Raw genomic sequence first — 18069 nt, 5'->3', positions numbered from 1 at the left:
TTTTCAAATTAATTAGTCAAACACAAACTGATTTTCAACAAAAGTACTTTTGAAAAAAATACTTCTCAAAATAAGCAGATTTTAGAAGTTTGGCCAAACAGGTTATTAGTATATTACCCCTAAGTGGCAAGAAACCGTGGTTCCTCCTTTAATAGGCTCTACGCAGCAGCATAAATTAATCACATTAATCTGAATTAGTCGGATCAATAAATATTAAATTAGTAAAAGACATAGTAATATTATTGGAAACTTGTACAACGGTTTCTTTCGTTGATTTAATACAACATCCAACTTGTAACTACCATAAAAAGGAGAATTAATATAATACTCATTATTCCCCTCCCCAACTACCCTTTGTTGTTTTCATACAAGAAAATTTTCAATCACATAGTATCACATGATACATGAACAACAAATTTTTATGGTTTCAAGTAAAGGACACATGGACGGCGGGGATCATTCATGCACTTAATACTTTCTTTATATCTGTATTAACTCTTGCCCCACCACGAGTGACAGATTGACAGGCAATGATTCATATCAAAGTATTCTAGTACTCACGCATTATTTGTTTAAATGATACTCAATCGGTTTTGATTTATGTGAACTTATTTGATTAGACATCAAGTTTAAAAAAACAAAAAAGATTTTAAATTTATGGTATAAAATGAGGCACAAATATTATGTGTGGCTATAAATCATTGCATAAATGTAAATTGTTTTTAAATATGGAAAGAAATCATTCTTTTTGGAACTATCTAAAAAGAAAATAGTTTCACATAAATTAAAACGGAAAAAGTATTATATTTAGCGATTGTTCAGGAATATGATGGTCCACGTGCAGGGGCGGAGTTAGAGTGTCGGGAGCGGGTTCGGCTGAACCCAGTAGCTTTAGTTGGAACCCTGTATTTGTCTTAAAATTTTCATTAAATATGTACGAATTATTAATTTAGAATCCAATAACATTAAACTATTAAAATCCTGAACTCATAAACTTAAAATTCTGACTCCGCCTCTGTTCGCATGCATGCTAGGATTCCTGGTTCCTTCACATATTTAGTGAACTAATGCACGGTAGAAACTACAAAAGAAATAATTTTGCTAGAGAAAAATAAAGGCTTGAAGTTGGTTCGCTAAGCAAGAGGAGAGAAGGGTTAACAAGGATTTCACATCTTATGTTATTTTTTTTCTATCTTCCTAATAAGTTCTCTGTCTATTCTCGTGTAACGACATTTATGATTGTAAAGTTCAGTAATGAATAGTTGTAATAATCATATTCACTAACAATCCTTAATTTGTATAAATAATTGCATAGATCATCAAAGTCGGAGCTAGAGTTTTAATTTTATGGGTTCGGAATTGTAATCCTTTTAAGTTACTGAGTTCTAAACTAATAATTTATACATTTTCGATAAATATTTAAAGACAAATACAAATTTTGAATAAAAGTTACTGGGTCCGACCGGACCCGTTCTTGCTCATGGTGTTATAGCTCTGCCCCTGTAGATCACTCATCCCCCACCCCCCAACCCCCACACACACACCAAAAAAAATCATAATTTTTTAGTATTGCCTTCTCTTCAACACCTCCCCCCCTCACCCACCCAAATATCAGGCTCAAATTATATATCTAGTTGGAAATGTGTTTTATTAAAGTCAACTGTTTGGATTGCAATAATTAAACCTAGGATCATATGGTCAAATTTATTTGGAGGCAAATGACTTATACCTAATTTGTCTGCAGATGCACTTATAAAAGTTAGGTAACTCCTCACTGGTAATAGCCAATGAGATATTTATTAATAATAAGGTAAAATTCCTCAAGCCTTTGTTTCCTTGCTATATTGACATTTTTAATTTGTTTTAATAAAATAAGGAGATGATAAAAGAAATAAGAAAAAGGGAATGCTAATGAATAGTAGAGGTGTGTGTACTACACAATAAAATTTAAAGAACAATTTTGTGAAAGTGAAACTTTAAGTGATACATGGTAAAAACAATGGCGATATTAAAAATTTCTTAAAAATGTTCAAAATTAAATATATATATATATATATATATATATATATATATATATATATATATATATAAATAATATAAATTTCATGAAAAATATAACTTTTTAGTTAAGATCGGTATTTGATTGACCACCCTTCGTAAGCTATATATATCTTGGTCTATCGGAGAAGGTGCAACCACTAAATTACAACTATAGTCCAATTTAAGGGTGCAAATAGCACATGCTAGCCAATTTTCAGACTGGTAATCAAAAAATAGCCAGCATTTGCAAAGTCATTGAAAAATAGCCATTATTTTGCTAAAACACGAAAAGTTTCAGCATAACATGCAGGATTATGGAGCTCTTACGTATAAACTTCTAGCATATTATATGTTGGAACTCTAGCACACAAAAAGTTCTAGTATAATATGCGGGATTATGTAGCTCCTGCATATTATGTTGGAACTCAATACATTATGAAATTCCAGCACATTGTGCTAGAAGCTCAAATATAAAAAAATCCGAACTCCAGCATTTTATGATGTAATATTTTCGAATTTTTAAATGTGTTTTTGTTCAGATTTTATCTTTACATGAAAAAGTGGTTAAAAATTGTTTTTTAAACTATAACTATTTTTTAATTATCAATTATAAATCTGACTATTTTTTATATTTTCCCCGATTTAAGGGGATTGAGGCAGGAGTTTTTGTTGATAATTAATGTACAATATAGTCTTGTAAAATATCCAAATATAGAATAACCACAATACATTTTTATTAGAATTTTTTTCATGTCTTTATCTAAGTACTTCATAAATCACAAGTCTATATCTGTGTTAGTATGTGTCATAATCCTCTTTCATTTGAGTCATCATAATATTGCACTTGAAAATGACTTTTAGTTCTATGGAATTTTGGAGCGTTCCCATTATATTTTCCTAAAAGATCACAAAATTTTCTATGCTTAACCGCCTAAATTTTTATAGTCTGACCTTTTAATCTTAAAAGTTTCGAAAAATGAAAAAGAAGTCTTTTAAAATATATTTATGCCAGAGTATCGAAATTCGACTTCTTTTTCTATATTATTTCCACCTCTGGTACTTTTTAACAAAACAAAAGGGCTTGAGGCTAATAATGTGACGACCCGGCCAGTCGTATCATAAGTTACCGCTCCGTTTCCCCCATTTCTGCTTCTTTATGCTTTGTTTATCCGTATTATGTGATATCGGGTTGGTCGGATCGAATTCGGAAAGGATTTGATAAGCTTTGAGACACTTAGTCTCTTTTAAAAAATGTTAAGTTGGAAAAGTCACCCGGATGTTGACTTATGTGTTAGAGGGCTCGGATGTGAATTCCGACGATTCGGTTAGCTTCGGGAGGTGATTTGGGACTTAGGAGTGCGATCGGAATGAATTTTGGAGGTTCGGAGCAGATTTAGGCTTGAATTGTCGAAGTTGATATTTTGGCGATCTCCGGTTGGTAGGCGAGATTTTGATATAGGGACTGGGATGAAATTCCGAGAGTGCAGTAGTTCTGTTGGGTCATTTGGGATGTGTGTGCAAAATTTCAGGTTATTCGGATGTGGTTTGGTTGGGTTTTTGATCAAAAGCGAAATTCGGAAGATTTTAGAAAATTAGGCCTGAATCCGATGTGATTTTGGTGTTTTGATGTTGTTTGAGGTGTTTTGAAGATTGGTACAAGTTTGAAAAAGGTATTAGGATATGTTTGTGCTTTTGGTTGAGGTCCCGGGGGCCTCGGGGTGATTTCGGTTGGTTAACGGAGAAGTTGAGATGTTATTGCAGCTGCTGAAATTTGCTGCTTCTGGTGTTTTCGCACCTGTGGTTTGGGGACCGCAGGTGCGGTGCCACAGATGCGGAAAAGGTGATCGCAGAAGCGGATAAATGCAGGAGAGGCAGGAAACACAAATGTGGTTGTGGGGACCGCACCTACGAAGGCGTAGATGCGGAATTGGCATTGCAGATGCAGTTTTGGCTGAGATAAGTGGAAGCCGCAGAAGCGGCTCATTTACCACAAATACGGTAGCGCAGATGCGGCTAAAGCACCGCAGATGCGGAAATGACTGGGGTCAGAATGTTATATTTTCTCCTTCGCGATTTTCAGAGCGTCTCTTCACTTGTAAGCACGAATTTTGGAGCTTTGGGCGATTTCGAAGAGAGAAATCAAGGAGACTTCATTAAGGTAAGGATTTTGGGCCTAAAACTCATTTCTAAGGCAGTATTTCATGGATTAAGGCTGTAATTAAAGGAATTAAAGGGCTAAAAATTTGGGGATTAAGGTTTGAGTTTAAGAGGCCTTTAAATAGGGATTGAGGGGTCATTTGAACTCCGATTTTAGTGTTCTTGATATGTATAGACTCGTGAAAGGATAAGGATTCCGTTGATGTAAAAATTATCGAATTCCGAAATATGGGCCCGGGCTTCGGGTTTTGGTAATCTCGGGATTTTTTGTATTATTTGATTGTTTTCGTTTGGGCTTCGTTCCCTTGGCATATTTTGACATCCTCGTTCTAATTTTTGGATAGATTCGACAAGCGGGGAGGCCGATTCGAGGGGCAAAGGCATCGCAAAATAGTATTTTTACCAGTTTGAGGTAAGTAACCATTGTAAATCTGAAACTGATGGTACAAACCCCGGTATTTGACTTGTTTTGATAAATGCGGTGACACACATGCTAGGTGACGAGCATGTGGGCATGCACCGGTAGGGATTGTGACTTGGTCCGTCCCGTAGCGACTATTAAGCCGCATATTTGATTTGGAACCTTATAGTATTTCGTACTTTAGTCATTTATACTATATTATGGGTTGTATGCCATGTTTGGGACCTTGTGCCGACCTGTTGATACCCTTAGGGACATTTTTACAGTTTTTCCTCACTTTATTTGCTGAAAACATATCCTCAGTCATGTTTTACCTGTTTAAAAGTTTAAAACTGGTTTTATCACCCTACTTCTAATTGTGAGGACTGTTTGGGCCGAGTTCCTAAGTTTTATTGTTATGCCCAAGAGGTTGTGAGGTTAGGGACTGAGAGAGGTTGAGAACCAAATAGTGCGGATATTATATGTATATATTACGGATCGGGCTGCACGCCGCAACGGTACTCATATGGATCGGGCTGCACGCCGCAGCGATATATATATTGGATCGGGATGCGCGCTGTAGCGATATGACGCTTGGGTCGTAGGTGTCCCTCCGGAGTCTATACAACCCCAGTGAGCGTAGTCGATTATAAATTATGGATCGGGCTGCACGCCGCAGCGGTTACTATGATTTCTGTTATTATGAGATATTAAAGAGTCGAGTGCTGAGAGTGAGTACTGAGTGACGAGAGTTGAGTCACGAGTGACTGAGAGGTTGCCCGAGGGTCCATATTCTGAGTGATTCCTTGCCCGAGGGACCCTGTTGTGATGTTTTCACTAATTTCACCCTCCTTTCGAATAAGCCTCAGTTGGATACATATTACTAAGTATCTGATTTCAAATGCTTTAAACTGGAAATGTTGATTTTATGACGAAATTGATTTTAAATAGTAAAGTTGATCTGTTATTCTGTTGATTATTCAGTTATATGTTTTTGAACTGCTCGTCACTACTTTCAGTCCTTATTACCTTAGTTACTTACTGAGTTGGCGTACTCACGTTACTCCCTGCACCTTGTGTGCAGATCCAGGTGCCCGAGCGACCGAGTGAGGGCCTTCAGCTGATTCAGCATTGCCGGAGATTTCGAGGTAGCTGCATGGCGTCCGCAGCCCTGTTTTCTCCCTCCTCTCTTGTTATCTTTCCACATTTTCTAGACTATTGATGTAGTAGTTATTCAAACTTGTATTAGAGGCTCTAGACTCGTGACACCAGATTGTTGGGGCTATGTAGTTTCCTGTTATTTCGACTTTCCGTATATCTTTTGTTGCTTTAACGCTTATAATGAAATTTGGTATTTAAAACTTATGTTAGAAAAATGGCTTAAATGTTAAAGGAAAAAAGGTTATGGTTAATTGATTAGTTAGCTTGCCTAGTAGTGTGATAGGCGCCATCACAACCGGTATTTGGGGTCGTGACAAGTTGGTATTAGAGCCTAGGTTACATAGGTCTCGTGAGTCATGAGCCGGTTTAGTAGAGTCTCGTGGATCGGTACGGAGACGTCTGTACTTATCCTCGAGAGGTTGCATAACCTTTAGGAAAATTCTTCATATTCTTGAAATTCTCGTCATGTGAACTTGTTGATCCGAATATTAAACTTCTTTTATTCCATTCTCTTACAGATGGTGATGACACGAGCTACCGGGCGGGGTGGACGACCACCAATTACACTAGTTGGGGCCACCAGAGGCCGAGGCCGTGGTGGGGGCAGAGCAGCTAAGGCAGCACCTGCAGGTCCACTAGTTGCCCCAGTTCAGGGTCAGGTCCTAGTTGTGGACGCTACAACAACACTAGCTCAGGCACCAACTGTGCCCATTGTGATTCCAGGCCTTCAGGAGGCTTTAGCTCAGATCTTATCAGTGTGTACCGGTTTGGCTCAGGCGGTTTCAGTTACTACGGCCGCAGCTACTTCTCAGGCCGGGGGAGGCACCCAGACTCCCGTTGCTCGCAAACTTGAGCAGGTTGTACAGGGACTCCAGACACCGGGGGCACCTCCAGCCCAACCGATTGCACCAACTCAGGAGTTTGTAGTACCAGTTATGCCGGACAACGAGCAGCGTCGACTTGAGATGTTTGGTAGACTCCAGCCTCCGACCTTTAGTGGTGCAGAGGACGAGGATGCCTAGGGTTTCTTAGATAAATGATAGAGGATGCTTCGTATAGCGGGGATCCTAGAGACCAGTGGTGTAGCTTTTACCACCTTCCAGTTTTTCGGGGCTGCCTTCACTTGGTGGGAGGCGTATGAGAGGCGTAGGCCTATTAGTGCAGTGCCCCTTACTTGGTAGAAGTTCTCTGCTCTCTTTCTGGAGAAGTATGTGCCACAGTCTCGCCGAGAGGAGCTGCGCATGGTAGTTCGAGCAGTTGCGTCAGGGAGAGATGACTGTGACGCAGTATGAGATGTCGTTCTCTGAGTTAGCCCATCATGCGGTTTGGTTGGTTCCCACAGATCGAGAGAGGATTATGAGGTTTGTTGATGGTCTCACATATCAGTTTCGGATTCTCATGACTAGGGAAAGGGTGACAGGTACTACCTTCGAGGAGGTTGTTGACATCGCCCGTGAGATTGAGTCGGTTCGCCGCTAGGAGCGAGAGGAAAGAGAGGTCAAGAAGCCTCGGGGATCTGGTAGCTTTAGTGGTGCTCCTTTGAGGGGTCAGTTCCAGCAGGGTAGAGGATGTCCCTTCAGAGAGGCTCATTCAGCTCGCCCAGGGTATCGTGGGGCATTACTGGGTCATGGTTCCAACAGTTCTCATCAGGGTCACTCATCATTCAGTGCCCTCTCAGCCTAGAGTTTGTCTCATGCTCCATCAGTCCAGGGTTCTTCCATGCCAGGTCCTTCTACTGGTCACTCCGGTGTCAAGGGTTTCCTTCAGTCCCCATTTCCAGCACCGAGAGTGTGGAGAGTTTGGGCATATAAGGAGGCAGTGTCCTCATCTTCGTGATGGTCAGTATCAGTAGAGGGATCAGCCCTCGACTTCTGCTCTAGTTAGTTTACCACCCGTCCAGCCAGCTAAGGGTAGAGGTTAGTCAACCAAGGGTCGCCCTAGAGGGGGAGGTCGATCAAGTGGCGGTCAGGCCCGTTTCTATGATCTTCCGGGTAGATCAGATGTTGTTGCTTTAGATGCCGTAATTTCAGGTATTGTTTTAGTCTGTCACAGAGAAGCCTCTGTATTATTTGATCCTGGTTCCACCTTTTTATTATTGTGTATGGTGGATTTCGATATCATTTTGGGCATGGACTGGTTATCTCTATGTCATGCTATTCTAGACTGTCATGCCAAGACAATCACATTGGCTATACCGGGTGTGCCACGGATCGAGTGGCGAGGTGTGGCTGATTATGTTCCCAGTAGAGTGATCTCATTCTTGAAAGCCTAGCGTATGGTTGGGAAGGGTTGTCTTTCGTATCTAGCTTTTGTGAGGGAAGTCGGAGCTGAGACTCCTAGTATTGATTCTGTCCCAGTTGTGAGGAATTTTCCCAATGTGGTTCCTGCAGACCTGCTGGGCATGCCACCAGACAGGGATATTGATTTTGGTATTGACCTGGTGCCGGGCACTCAGCCCATTTCTATTCCGTTGTATCGTATGGCACCAACGGAGCTGAAGGAATTAAAAGAACAGCTTCAGGAACTCCTTGATAAAGGGTTCATTCGACCTAGTGTGTCACCTTAGGGTGCGTCGGTTCTATTTGTGAAGAAGAAGGATGGCACTATGAGAATGTGCATTGATTACAGGCAATTGAACAAAGTAACAATTAAGAATAAGTATCCTTTGCCTCGCATTGATGATTTATTCAACCAGCTTCAGGGAGCGAGAGTGTTCTCCAAGATTGATCTCCGTTCAGGTTATCACAAGTTGAAGATCAGGGACTCGGATATTCTTAAAACAGATTTCAGGACCCGATATGGTCATTATGAGTTCTTGGTGATGTCTTTTGGGCTGACCAATGCCCCATAAGCGTTCATGCATTTGATAAACAGCGTGTTCCGGTCTTATCTCGACTCGTTTGTTATAGTCTTCATTGATGATATTTTGGTGTATTCGCTTAGTTAGGAGGAGCACGCGGAGCATTTGAGAGTTGTGTTGTAGATATTGAGGGAGGAGAAGTTTTATGCAAAGTTCTCCAAGTGTGAGTTTTGGCTCAGTTCAGTGGCTTTCTTGGGGCACGTGGTGTCCAACGAGGGTATTCAGGTTGATTTGAAGAAGTTAGAGGCGGTTCAGAGTTGGCCCAGACCGTCCTCAGCCACAGAGATTCGCAGCTTTCTTGGTTTGGCAGGCTATTATTGCCGGTTTGTTCAAGGATTCTCATCCATCGCATCACCCTTGACCAAGTTGATTTGAAGTGTGCTTCATTTGTATGGTCGGACGAGTGTGAGGAGAGCTTTAGAAGCTTAAGATAGCTTTGACCACAGCTCCAGTGCTAGTTTTGCCATCAGCTTTAGGTTCATATACCATGTATTATGATGCTTCGAGAGTTGGGATTGGTTGTGTGTTGATGCAGGAGGGTAGAGTTATTGCTTATACTTCTCGTCAGTTGAAGCCCCATGAGAAGAACTACCCCGTTCATGATTTGGAGTTGGCTGCCATAGTTCACGCGTTGAAGATTTGGAGGCATTACTTGTATGGTGTGTCTTGTAAGATGTTTACTGATCATCGTAGCCTCCAACACTTGTTCAAATAGAAGGATCTCAATTTGAGGCAGCAGAGATGATTGGAATTGCTTAAGGATTATGATATCACTATATTGTATCATCCGGGAAAGGCCAATGTAGTGGCCGATGCTTTGAGCTAAAAGGCAGTGAGTATAGGGAGTTTGACATATATTCCAGTTGGAGAGAGACCTTTTTCAGTTGATGTTCAGGCCTTGGCCAATCGGTTTGTGAGGCTAGATATTTCGGAGCCCAGTCGGGTATTGGCTTGTGTGGTTTCTCGGTCTTCCTTATATGATCACATCCGAGAGCGCCAGTATGATGATCCACACTTGCTTGTCCTTAAGGACAGAGTTCAACATGACGATGCTAGAGATATGACTAATAGAAATGATGGGGTGTTGAGGATGCAGGGCCGGATTTGAGTGCCCAATGTGGATGGGCATCGGGAGTTGATTCTGGAGGAGACCCATAGCTCGCGGTATTCCATTCATCCAGGTGCCGCGAAGATGTATCAGGATTTGAGGCAGCACTATTGGTGGAGAAGAATGAAGAAAGACATTGTGGGATTTGTAGCTTGGTAGCTCAATTGTCAGCATTTGAAATATGAGCATTAGAGACTAGGTGGCTTGCTACAGCGGATGGATATTCCCGAGTGGAAGTGGTAGAGGATTACTATGGACTTCGTTGTTGGACTTCCGCGGACTTTGAGGAAGTTTGATGCTATTTGGGTGATTGTGGATCGACTGACCAAATCCGCGCACTTCATTCCAATGTGTACTGCCTATTTTTCAGAGTGGTTGGCAGAGATCTATATCCGGGAGATTGTTCGGTTGCATAGTGTCCCGGTTTCCATCATTTCAGATAGGGGCACTCAATTTAATTCGCAGTTTTGGAGGTCTGTGCAGCAAGAGTTAGGTACTCAAGTTGAGTTGAGCACAACTTTTCACACTTAGACGGACGGGCAGTCCGAGTGCACTATTCAGATATTGGAAGACATGTTGTGTGCTTGTATCATTGATTTCGGAGGGTCATGGGATCAGTTTCTACCACTTGCAGAGTTTGCTTATAACAACAACTACCAGTCGAGTATTCAGATGTCTCCATATGAGGCTTTGTATGGGAGGCGGTGTAGATCTCTAGTTGGTTGGTTCGAGCCCGGTGAGGCTAGGCTATTGGGGACTGATTTGGTACATGATGCTTTGGAGAAAGTGAAGGTGATTCAAGAGAGGCTTCGTACAGTACAGTCGAGGCAAAAGCATTATGCTGATAGGAAGGTTCGAGATGTGTCCTACATGGTTGATGAGAAGGTTCCGTTGAAGGTTTCGCCCGTGAAGGGTGTTATGAGATTCAGGAAGAAAGGGAAATTAAGTCCTCGGTTCATTGGACCTTTTGAGGTGCTTCGGAGGATTGGAGAGGTGTCTTATGCGCTTGCTTTGCCACCCAGCTTGTCGAGTGTGCATCCGGTATTTCATGTTTCCATGCTCCGGAAATACATTGGGGATCCGCCTCATGTTTTGGATTTCAGCACGGTTCAGTTGGATGATGATTTGACATATGATATGGATCCAATAGCTATTTTGGGTCGTCAGGTTCGAAAGTTGAGGTCAAAGGATATAGCTTTAGTGAAAGTGTAGTGGAGAGGTCAGCCCGTGGAGGAGGCTACCTGGGAGATCGAGCGGGAGATGCGGAGCAGATATCCTCACCTATTTGAGGCTTCAGGTATGTTTCTTGACTCGTTCGAGGACGAACGTTTGTTTAAGTTGGGCAGGATGTGACGACCCAACCAGTCGTCTCATGAGTTACCGCTCCATTTCTCCCATTTCTGCTTCTTTATGCTTTGTTTATCCGTGTTATGTGGTATCGAGTTGGTCGGATCGAATTCGGAAAGGATTTGGTAAGGTTTGAGACACTTAGTCTCTTTTAATGAAGGTTAAGTTGGAAAAGTCAACCGGATGTTGACTTATGTGTTAGAGGCTTGGATGTGAATTCCGACGATTCAGTTAGATTCAGGAGATGATTTGTAACTTATGAGTGCGATCGGAATGAGTTTTGGAGGTTCGGAGTAGATTTAGGCTTGAATTGGTGAAGTTGATATTTTGGCGATCTCCGGTTGGTAGGTGATATTTTGATATAGGGGTCGGGATGGAATTCCGAGAGTTGCAGTAGTTTCGTTGGGTCATTTGGGATGTGTGCGCAAAATTTCAGGTCATTCGGACGTGGTTTGGTTGGGTTTTTGATAAAAAGAAAAATTCAGAAGATTTTAGAAAATTAGGCCTGAATCCGATGTGATTTTGGTGTTTGATGTTATTTGAGGTGTTTTGAAGATTGGTACGAGTTTGAATAAGGCATTAGGATATGTTTGTGCTTTTGGTTGAGGTACCGGGGGCCTCGGGGTGATTTCGGGTGGTTAACGGAGAAGTTGAGATGCTTTTGCAACTGCTAAAATTTGCTGCTTCTAGTGTTTTCGCACCTGCGGTTTGGGGACCGCAAGTGCGGTGCCGCAGATGCGGAAAAGGTGATTGCAGAAGCGGATAAATGCCTGGGAGGCAGGAACCGCAGATGAAGTTGTGGGGACCGCACCTGCGAAGGCGCAGATGCGGAATTGGCATCGCAGATGCGGTTTTGGCTGAGATAAGTGAAATGACTAGGGTCAGAATGTTATATTTTCTCCTTCGCGATTTTCAGAGGGTTTCTTCACTTGTAAGCACGAATTTTGGAGCTTTGGGCGATTTCGAAGAGATAAATCAAGGAGACTTCATTAAGGTAAGGATTTTGGACCTAAAACGCATTTCTATGACAGTATTTCATGGATTAAGGCTGTAATTAAAGGAATTAAAGGGCTAAAAATTTGGGGATTAGGGTTTGAGTTTAAGAGGCCTTTAAATAGGGATTGAGGGATCATTTGGACTCATATTTCAGTGTTCTTAATATGTATAGACTCATGGGAGAATAAGGATTCCGTGGATATAAAAATTATCGAATTCCGAGATGTGGGCCCAGGGGTCGGGTTTTGGTAATCTCGGGATTTTTGGTATTATTTGATTGTTTTCGCTTGGGCTTCGTTCCCTTGGCATATTTTGACGTCCTCGTTCTGATTTTTGGATAGATTCAACGCGCAGGGAGTCCGATTCAAGGGGGAAAGGCTTCGCGAAGTAGTATTTTTACTGGTTTGAGGTAAGTAACCATTGTAAATCTGGAACTGAGGGTACAAACCCCGGTATTTGACTTGTTTTGATAAATGCGGTGACGCACATGCTAGGTGACGAGTGTGTGGGCGTGCACCAGTAGGGATTGTGAGTTGGTCCATCCCGTAGCGACTATTAAGTCGCGTATTTGATTAGGAACCTTATGGTATTCCGTACTTTAGTCATTTATACTATATTATGGGTTGTATGTCATGTTTGGGGCCTTGTGCCGACCTGTTGATACCCTTAGGGGCATTTTTACTGTTTTTCCTTACTTTATTTGCTAAAAGCATATCCTCAGTCATGTTTTACCTGTTTAAAAGTTTAAAACTGGTTTTATCACTCTACTTCTAATTATGAGGACTGTTAGGGCCGAGTTCCCTAAGTTTTATTGTTATGCCCGAGAGGCTATGAGGTTAGGGACTAAGAGAGGTTGAGAACCAAATAGTGAGGATATTATATGTATATATTACGGATCAGGCTACACGCCGCAACGATACTTATATAGATCGGGCTGCACGCCACAACGATATATATATATTGGATCGGGTGCGCACCGCAGTGATATGACGCTTGGGCTGTAGGAGCCCCTCCGGAGTCTGTACACCCCCAATGAGTGTAATCGACTATAAATTACGGATCGGGCTGTACGACGCAGTGGTTACTATGATTTCTGTTATTATGAGATATTAAGGAGCCGAGTGCTGAGAGTGAGTATTGAGTGAAGCTTGAGCAAAGGAGGACATTTCAGATAAAATGGGACATGTAAAAGCCATCAAGGAAGGAAGAATGCTTGCCTTGAAAGACCCTGTTTTAGAGTGAGTAGTCATATGATGAGTTTCGGGTGAAGAAAGAGTTGGCGTAGAATGTGCATTAGATGAAGAATCACATGCAATAGGAAAGAGAGAAGAGCAACTCGAAGTGGATACAATAGGTTGGTTAGTAAAAGTTACGTGATCTAAAGGTGATTGAGAATTAGAAGGAGAAGGAATGCTTGGTGAAGAATGAGAAAGGCTGGAAATATTCTCGTGATTCAAAGGAGTTTGAAGACTCCTATTTGAAATGTGATGCTGCAAATTAGGTGAAGTAAGATGACTGTTCCCATGTAACATAGGACTCTGCAAAGTTGGAGGAAGCAGAAGATTTTTCCTATTTGAAATGGGTTGTTGCGAAACAGAAGGGGGGGGGGAATTCCACCAAGACATGTGATATGGATAGGATATTTAGTATTAGGTGAGGTACTTGGAGTAGGAGTAGGAAATAGAGTCTGAAACGGGACTGAGTCCTCAACAAAATGGACATGCCGAGAGATAATAATTCTATTTGAGCAAGGATCCAAACATTTAAATCCTTTGTGTTTATCCGATGAACCAAGAAATAAGCAAGGTTTTGATCGAGGTTGAAACTTAGAACAATGATTAAATGCCACAAAGGGATAACATAGGCACCCAAATACACGAATTAAATTATAATCTGGCACATGACCATAGAGTAGTTCAAACGGAGATTTAAAATGTAGCACTGGAAGGGCAGTAACATTAATAAGGGAGACAACATATAAACAAGCATCAACCCAAAATTCTAAAGACATAGATGCTTGAAAGATAAGACATCGTAGGACATTCGCAATCTTGTTCGCCGCCTCGACGCATTCCCTTCTCTCCCCGGTATCGTCCCACACAGAAAGAAAGAGCGCAGAGCCCCGGACCGACCTGTAGGTACGCTAATGTAAAGCGAGGAGTTGAGCCTGAACTGGCGAACCGAAGTCACTTTCGGAACGATGTTTTCGCTCGGCCCTACCATTTTGAGCAGAAGTGTGAGGACAAGAAAAACGATGGACTATGCCATTTTGTTTAAAGAATGAACTAAATTTTTTGTTAATGTCTTCCCACCTCCATCAGATTGGAAATAAGAAATAGAGGTGTAGAAAATATTTTTAACCATTGCATAAAATTCTTTGAATTTATCAAAGGATTTAGATTTTTCGCGCATCAAGTAGACCCAAGAGAATTTAGTGTAATCATCGAGGAACAAAATATAATAACGATATCCCGAATTTGAGACAGTAGGACTATGCCATACATCTGAATGAATTAAAACGAACGAAAAATTTGCATTACTACTTGATAAAGGAAAAGACATTCTAGTTTGTTTACCTAAATGGAAAACATTACAAGAATTATTGTTGATGGAAGAAGATACGGATTAAATTTTTAGAAACTAACGAACTAAGAGACTCTCGACCAGGATGTCCCAAACGTCAGTGCCAAAGATGGAGGAGGCAGATGGAGTGACACGTAGAGGATAAAGAGACCCAGAATTGTTACAGTGGAGCAACGATGTTATGGTCTTCAAGTCCTTGACAAAAAACCAGAGTTAGTAAATTCAATAAGACAATTATTATTAGCACATAAGCGTTGAATAGAAAGCAGATTTTTATCAAGGGATGGAACATATAAAACTTTCTTTAAGAGAAGAGGCTTAGAAGTTGTTGGAAGGATAGAGGAACCAGTAGATTTAATTGAGAGAAGAGTACCATCTCCAACCATGATTTGAGAAGGACCATAATAAGGAGTGTGAGAAGTAAGAGTAGAAGGATCATTTGTCATGTGCGCAAATGCCCCAAAGTCTGGGTACCAAACTGTTGGTTGAACCTCTTCCAAATTCATTGCAGCAAATGGTTTAGGAATATTGTTAGCCACAAAGGAATGGTTGAACCTGTTTTTGCACTCCAACACAGTGTGATTATAATGAAAACAAATTTGACATTGTTTAGTAGGAACGAAAGGTGGTCTACCCAAAATACCACCAGACCATGAAGAGTTGTGATATCCTCGATCCCTACCATATTGTCCCTTGTTATTTTTGCCACGACCTCGTCCATGGAAGTATCCTTTTGTAGGCTGATTTCCATTGAAAGAAGATGATGAATTAGAAGTGGTATACTCTTGAGTTGACGCAAGCAACACAGTTTGAGCATTTGACTCTTCAGAAGCATTTGCATTAATATGAGCTTCTTCAGTGAGAAGTAGTGGTCATAATGTAATGAAAGAAAGAAGTGAGCCAGTAGCATTTAATCCAGACACAAAGGTATGATAAGATGAAGGCAATCCTTGCAAAGCTTGAGTGGCTAAATCATTATCAGTCAGAGGTTTACCAATTGCCCTGAGAGAGCAGGCATTAGAGTGAAGTTGCTGAAGATAATCTTTCATAGAAAGGGGACTTTCTTGAAATTTTGGAATTTCGACTTAAGGTGAATGGATGAGGAAGAGACTTGATCCAAATATAGTGAATGTGAGGGTGTCCCAAGCCTGTTTAGATGTCTCACAAGCATAGTTCAAAAGTGTGTCAAGAACAACAGAAGAAAGTGTTGTATTAATCCAACTTAATGCAATAGTATCGCATTGAATCCATAGCTTGTAATCAGCGTGGTCTGGTGATGGACATGGTATGGTTCCATCTACTAAGAAAAGAAGGTTGCGACTTTTAAGGACTGAGAAAAACTCTCTTTCTGGTGAGGTAATTGGCATATGTCAATTCGATAGGAACAAAACCTTTGATATTGAAAACTGTTGGAGGGGGGATGGGGATGCCAAGAGAAGATTGATTCATGGCGGTTTGAGCAGAAGAAGAAGAAGAATTTTCTGGAGCCATTGAAGGGGATCGTTTAGGACTCTTGATACCAAGATGAAGGTTGATAAACTGAGAAGCGTCAAAGTGTGAGTCTTGCTCACCTTTCCAGACTTATATTTAGAAGATAAAGTACAACAATATATGAAAAAGATAATTACAAGAATAATTCAAATAAAGTCCTAATACAACTAGTTGACTAAAAGATAACGCTAATAAGTTGTGGGTGCTCACTCAATATTTGTCTAAATTATAATTGCTTATGCAAATTTATTCAATCTGGTCAAAGACACAATTGACAATGTAGATCCCCACTGGTAGCAACTTGCATGTTGAGGTAGATACGAAAGTTTAAACTCTATGAGTTCAACTTCTAAAAATTTTAACAGTAAACCTATTAATTTATTATTACGAGTTCATACTTACTTTTTATTTTAACGCTAATAAATTTTTAAATATAAATTTATATACCGCATAGATGGACTCGGTGCTATAAAGTTGCATTTACCTCCGCTTGCATCGTAATAATTTTGGCATCAGACGGCATGTGTATTGGACAAGGATATTTCTATTTTAGGAATGATTTAATGCTATCTTTTCTAAGTATTTAATAGTAGAATGTACTCTCCTTCCTCTACCCAAAAAAATAATAATATATTTTTAGTAACAAAATTGGTTGGGTATTTCGAACTAATGAAAAAAGTTTCCTCTTTGTATCATAAAAATAATAATGGCACGATCGATTAGCTAAACTTAAATATAAATAGTCAAACATAGATTAAATGATGATTGAAACAAATTAATGGAAAAATGACATTGTATAGTCATTGTAAAAATAATAGTCAAAATATACATATATTTTTTTGTATGTTATGTACATATTTTGTATGTTATATACAAAAATTATATAAATTTTATACACTTTTTCGACTACCAAATATAAATAATTTTTGACACGGACTAAAAATGATAATACCCCAAATTAATTTGGTCCCTACATACATTTTACAAAGAAGAATAAGGATATCGAAGAAGCCACGAAAAGGAAAGTGAAACTTATATTTTTTTGCTTTCGTGTCTTTTCATGTAAATTATTATTAATTTATGTTTTTTGTAAATAACGTAAGGGAATTAGGATATTTTTAACAATTTTTTTTTTTTGATTTCTTATCACACACTTATGGCTCGTTTGGCCATAGGAAAAATTTCACTTTTTTCATTTTTTTTCTTCTGAATTAGTGTTTGATCATGAAAATTTTAAATTTTACTTGTGTTTGTATTTATATCCAAACACAATTTTAATTTTCAAATACTATTTTCACTTGATATCTTTTTTTACTTTTTTTTTTTTTTTGAAATTTCACATTTTTTATGTCCAAACGCCCTTTTATTAGGCTACTTAATTATTTTAAGTATTTTTACCCAAAATATGTAACCAATTACTTATTTTGAAAAATAGTTTCAGTACTTGCTATCACAAGTAAAATATTACTTATTCATCTTACAATATCAATGCGATCACGTGTCAATTTCGGCGAAAGATAATTTGGAATAAACTATAATAAATTATCCGCAAAACAACAAGTTAATCTAATTAATTCTTTAATAAGGTAAGTGGTTGGGATACACGCAGTACATTCTTTGCTCTTGTTTTATACTAGACTAGATGCTATAAATCTTGTCTTTCAGTTATTATATGCTACAAATTTGTTTTATCTAAAATTCCAATGCCTCTAAAAAATGGAATTTAGATCTTGCACGTTGAAAAATATACTACATAAATTAAATGTGAATATAACACGGACTAGTCAGTTTTCGGACTGATAATTGAAAAATAGCCAGCTTTTGCAAAGTTATTAAAAAATAGCCACTATTTTGCTGTAACACGAAAAGTTCCAGCATAATATACTGGAGATTGATACATCTGTGTATGAACTTCCAGCATATTAT

This window comes from Nicotiana sylvestris, chromosome 6, assembly GCF_000393655.2.
Source record: "Nicotiana sylvestris chromosome 6, ASM39365v2, whole genome shotgun sequence".
Taxonomy (NCBI): domain Eukaryota; kingdom Viridiplantae; phylum Streptophyta; class Magnoliopsida; order Solanales; family Solanaceae; genus Nicotiana; species Nicotiana sylvestris.
This window is presented reverse-complemented; position numbering follows the sequence as displayed.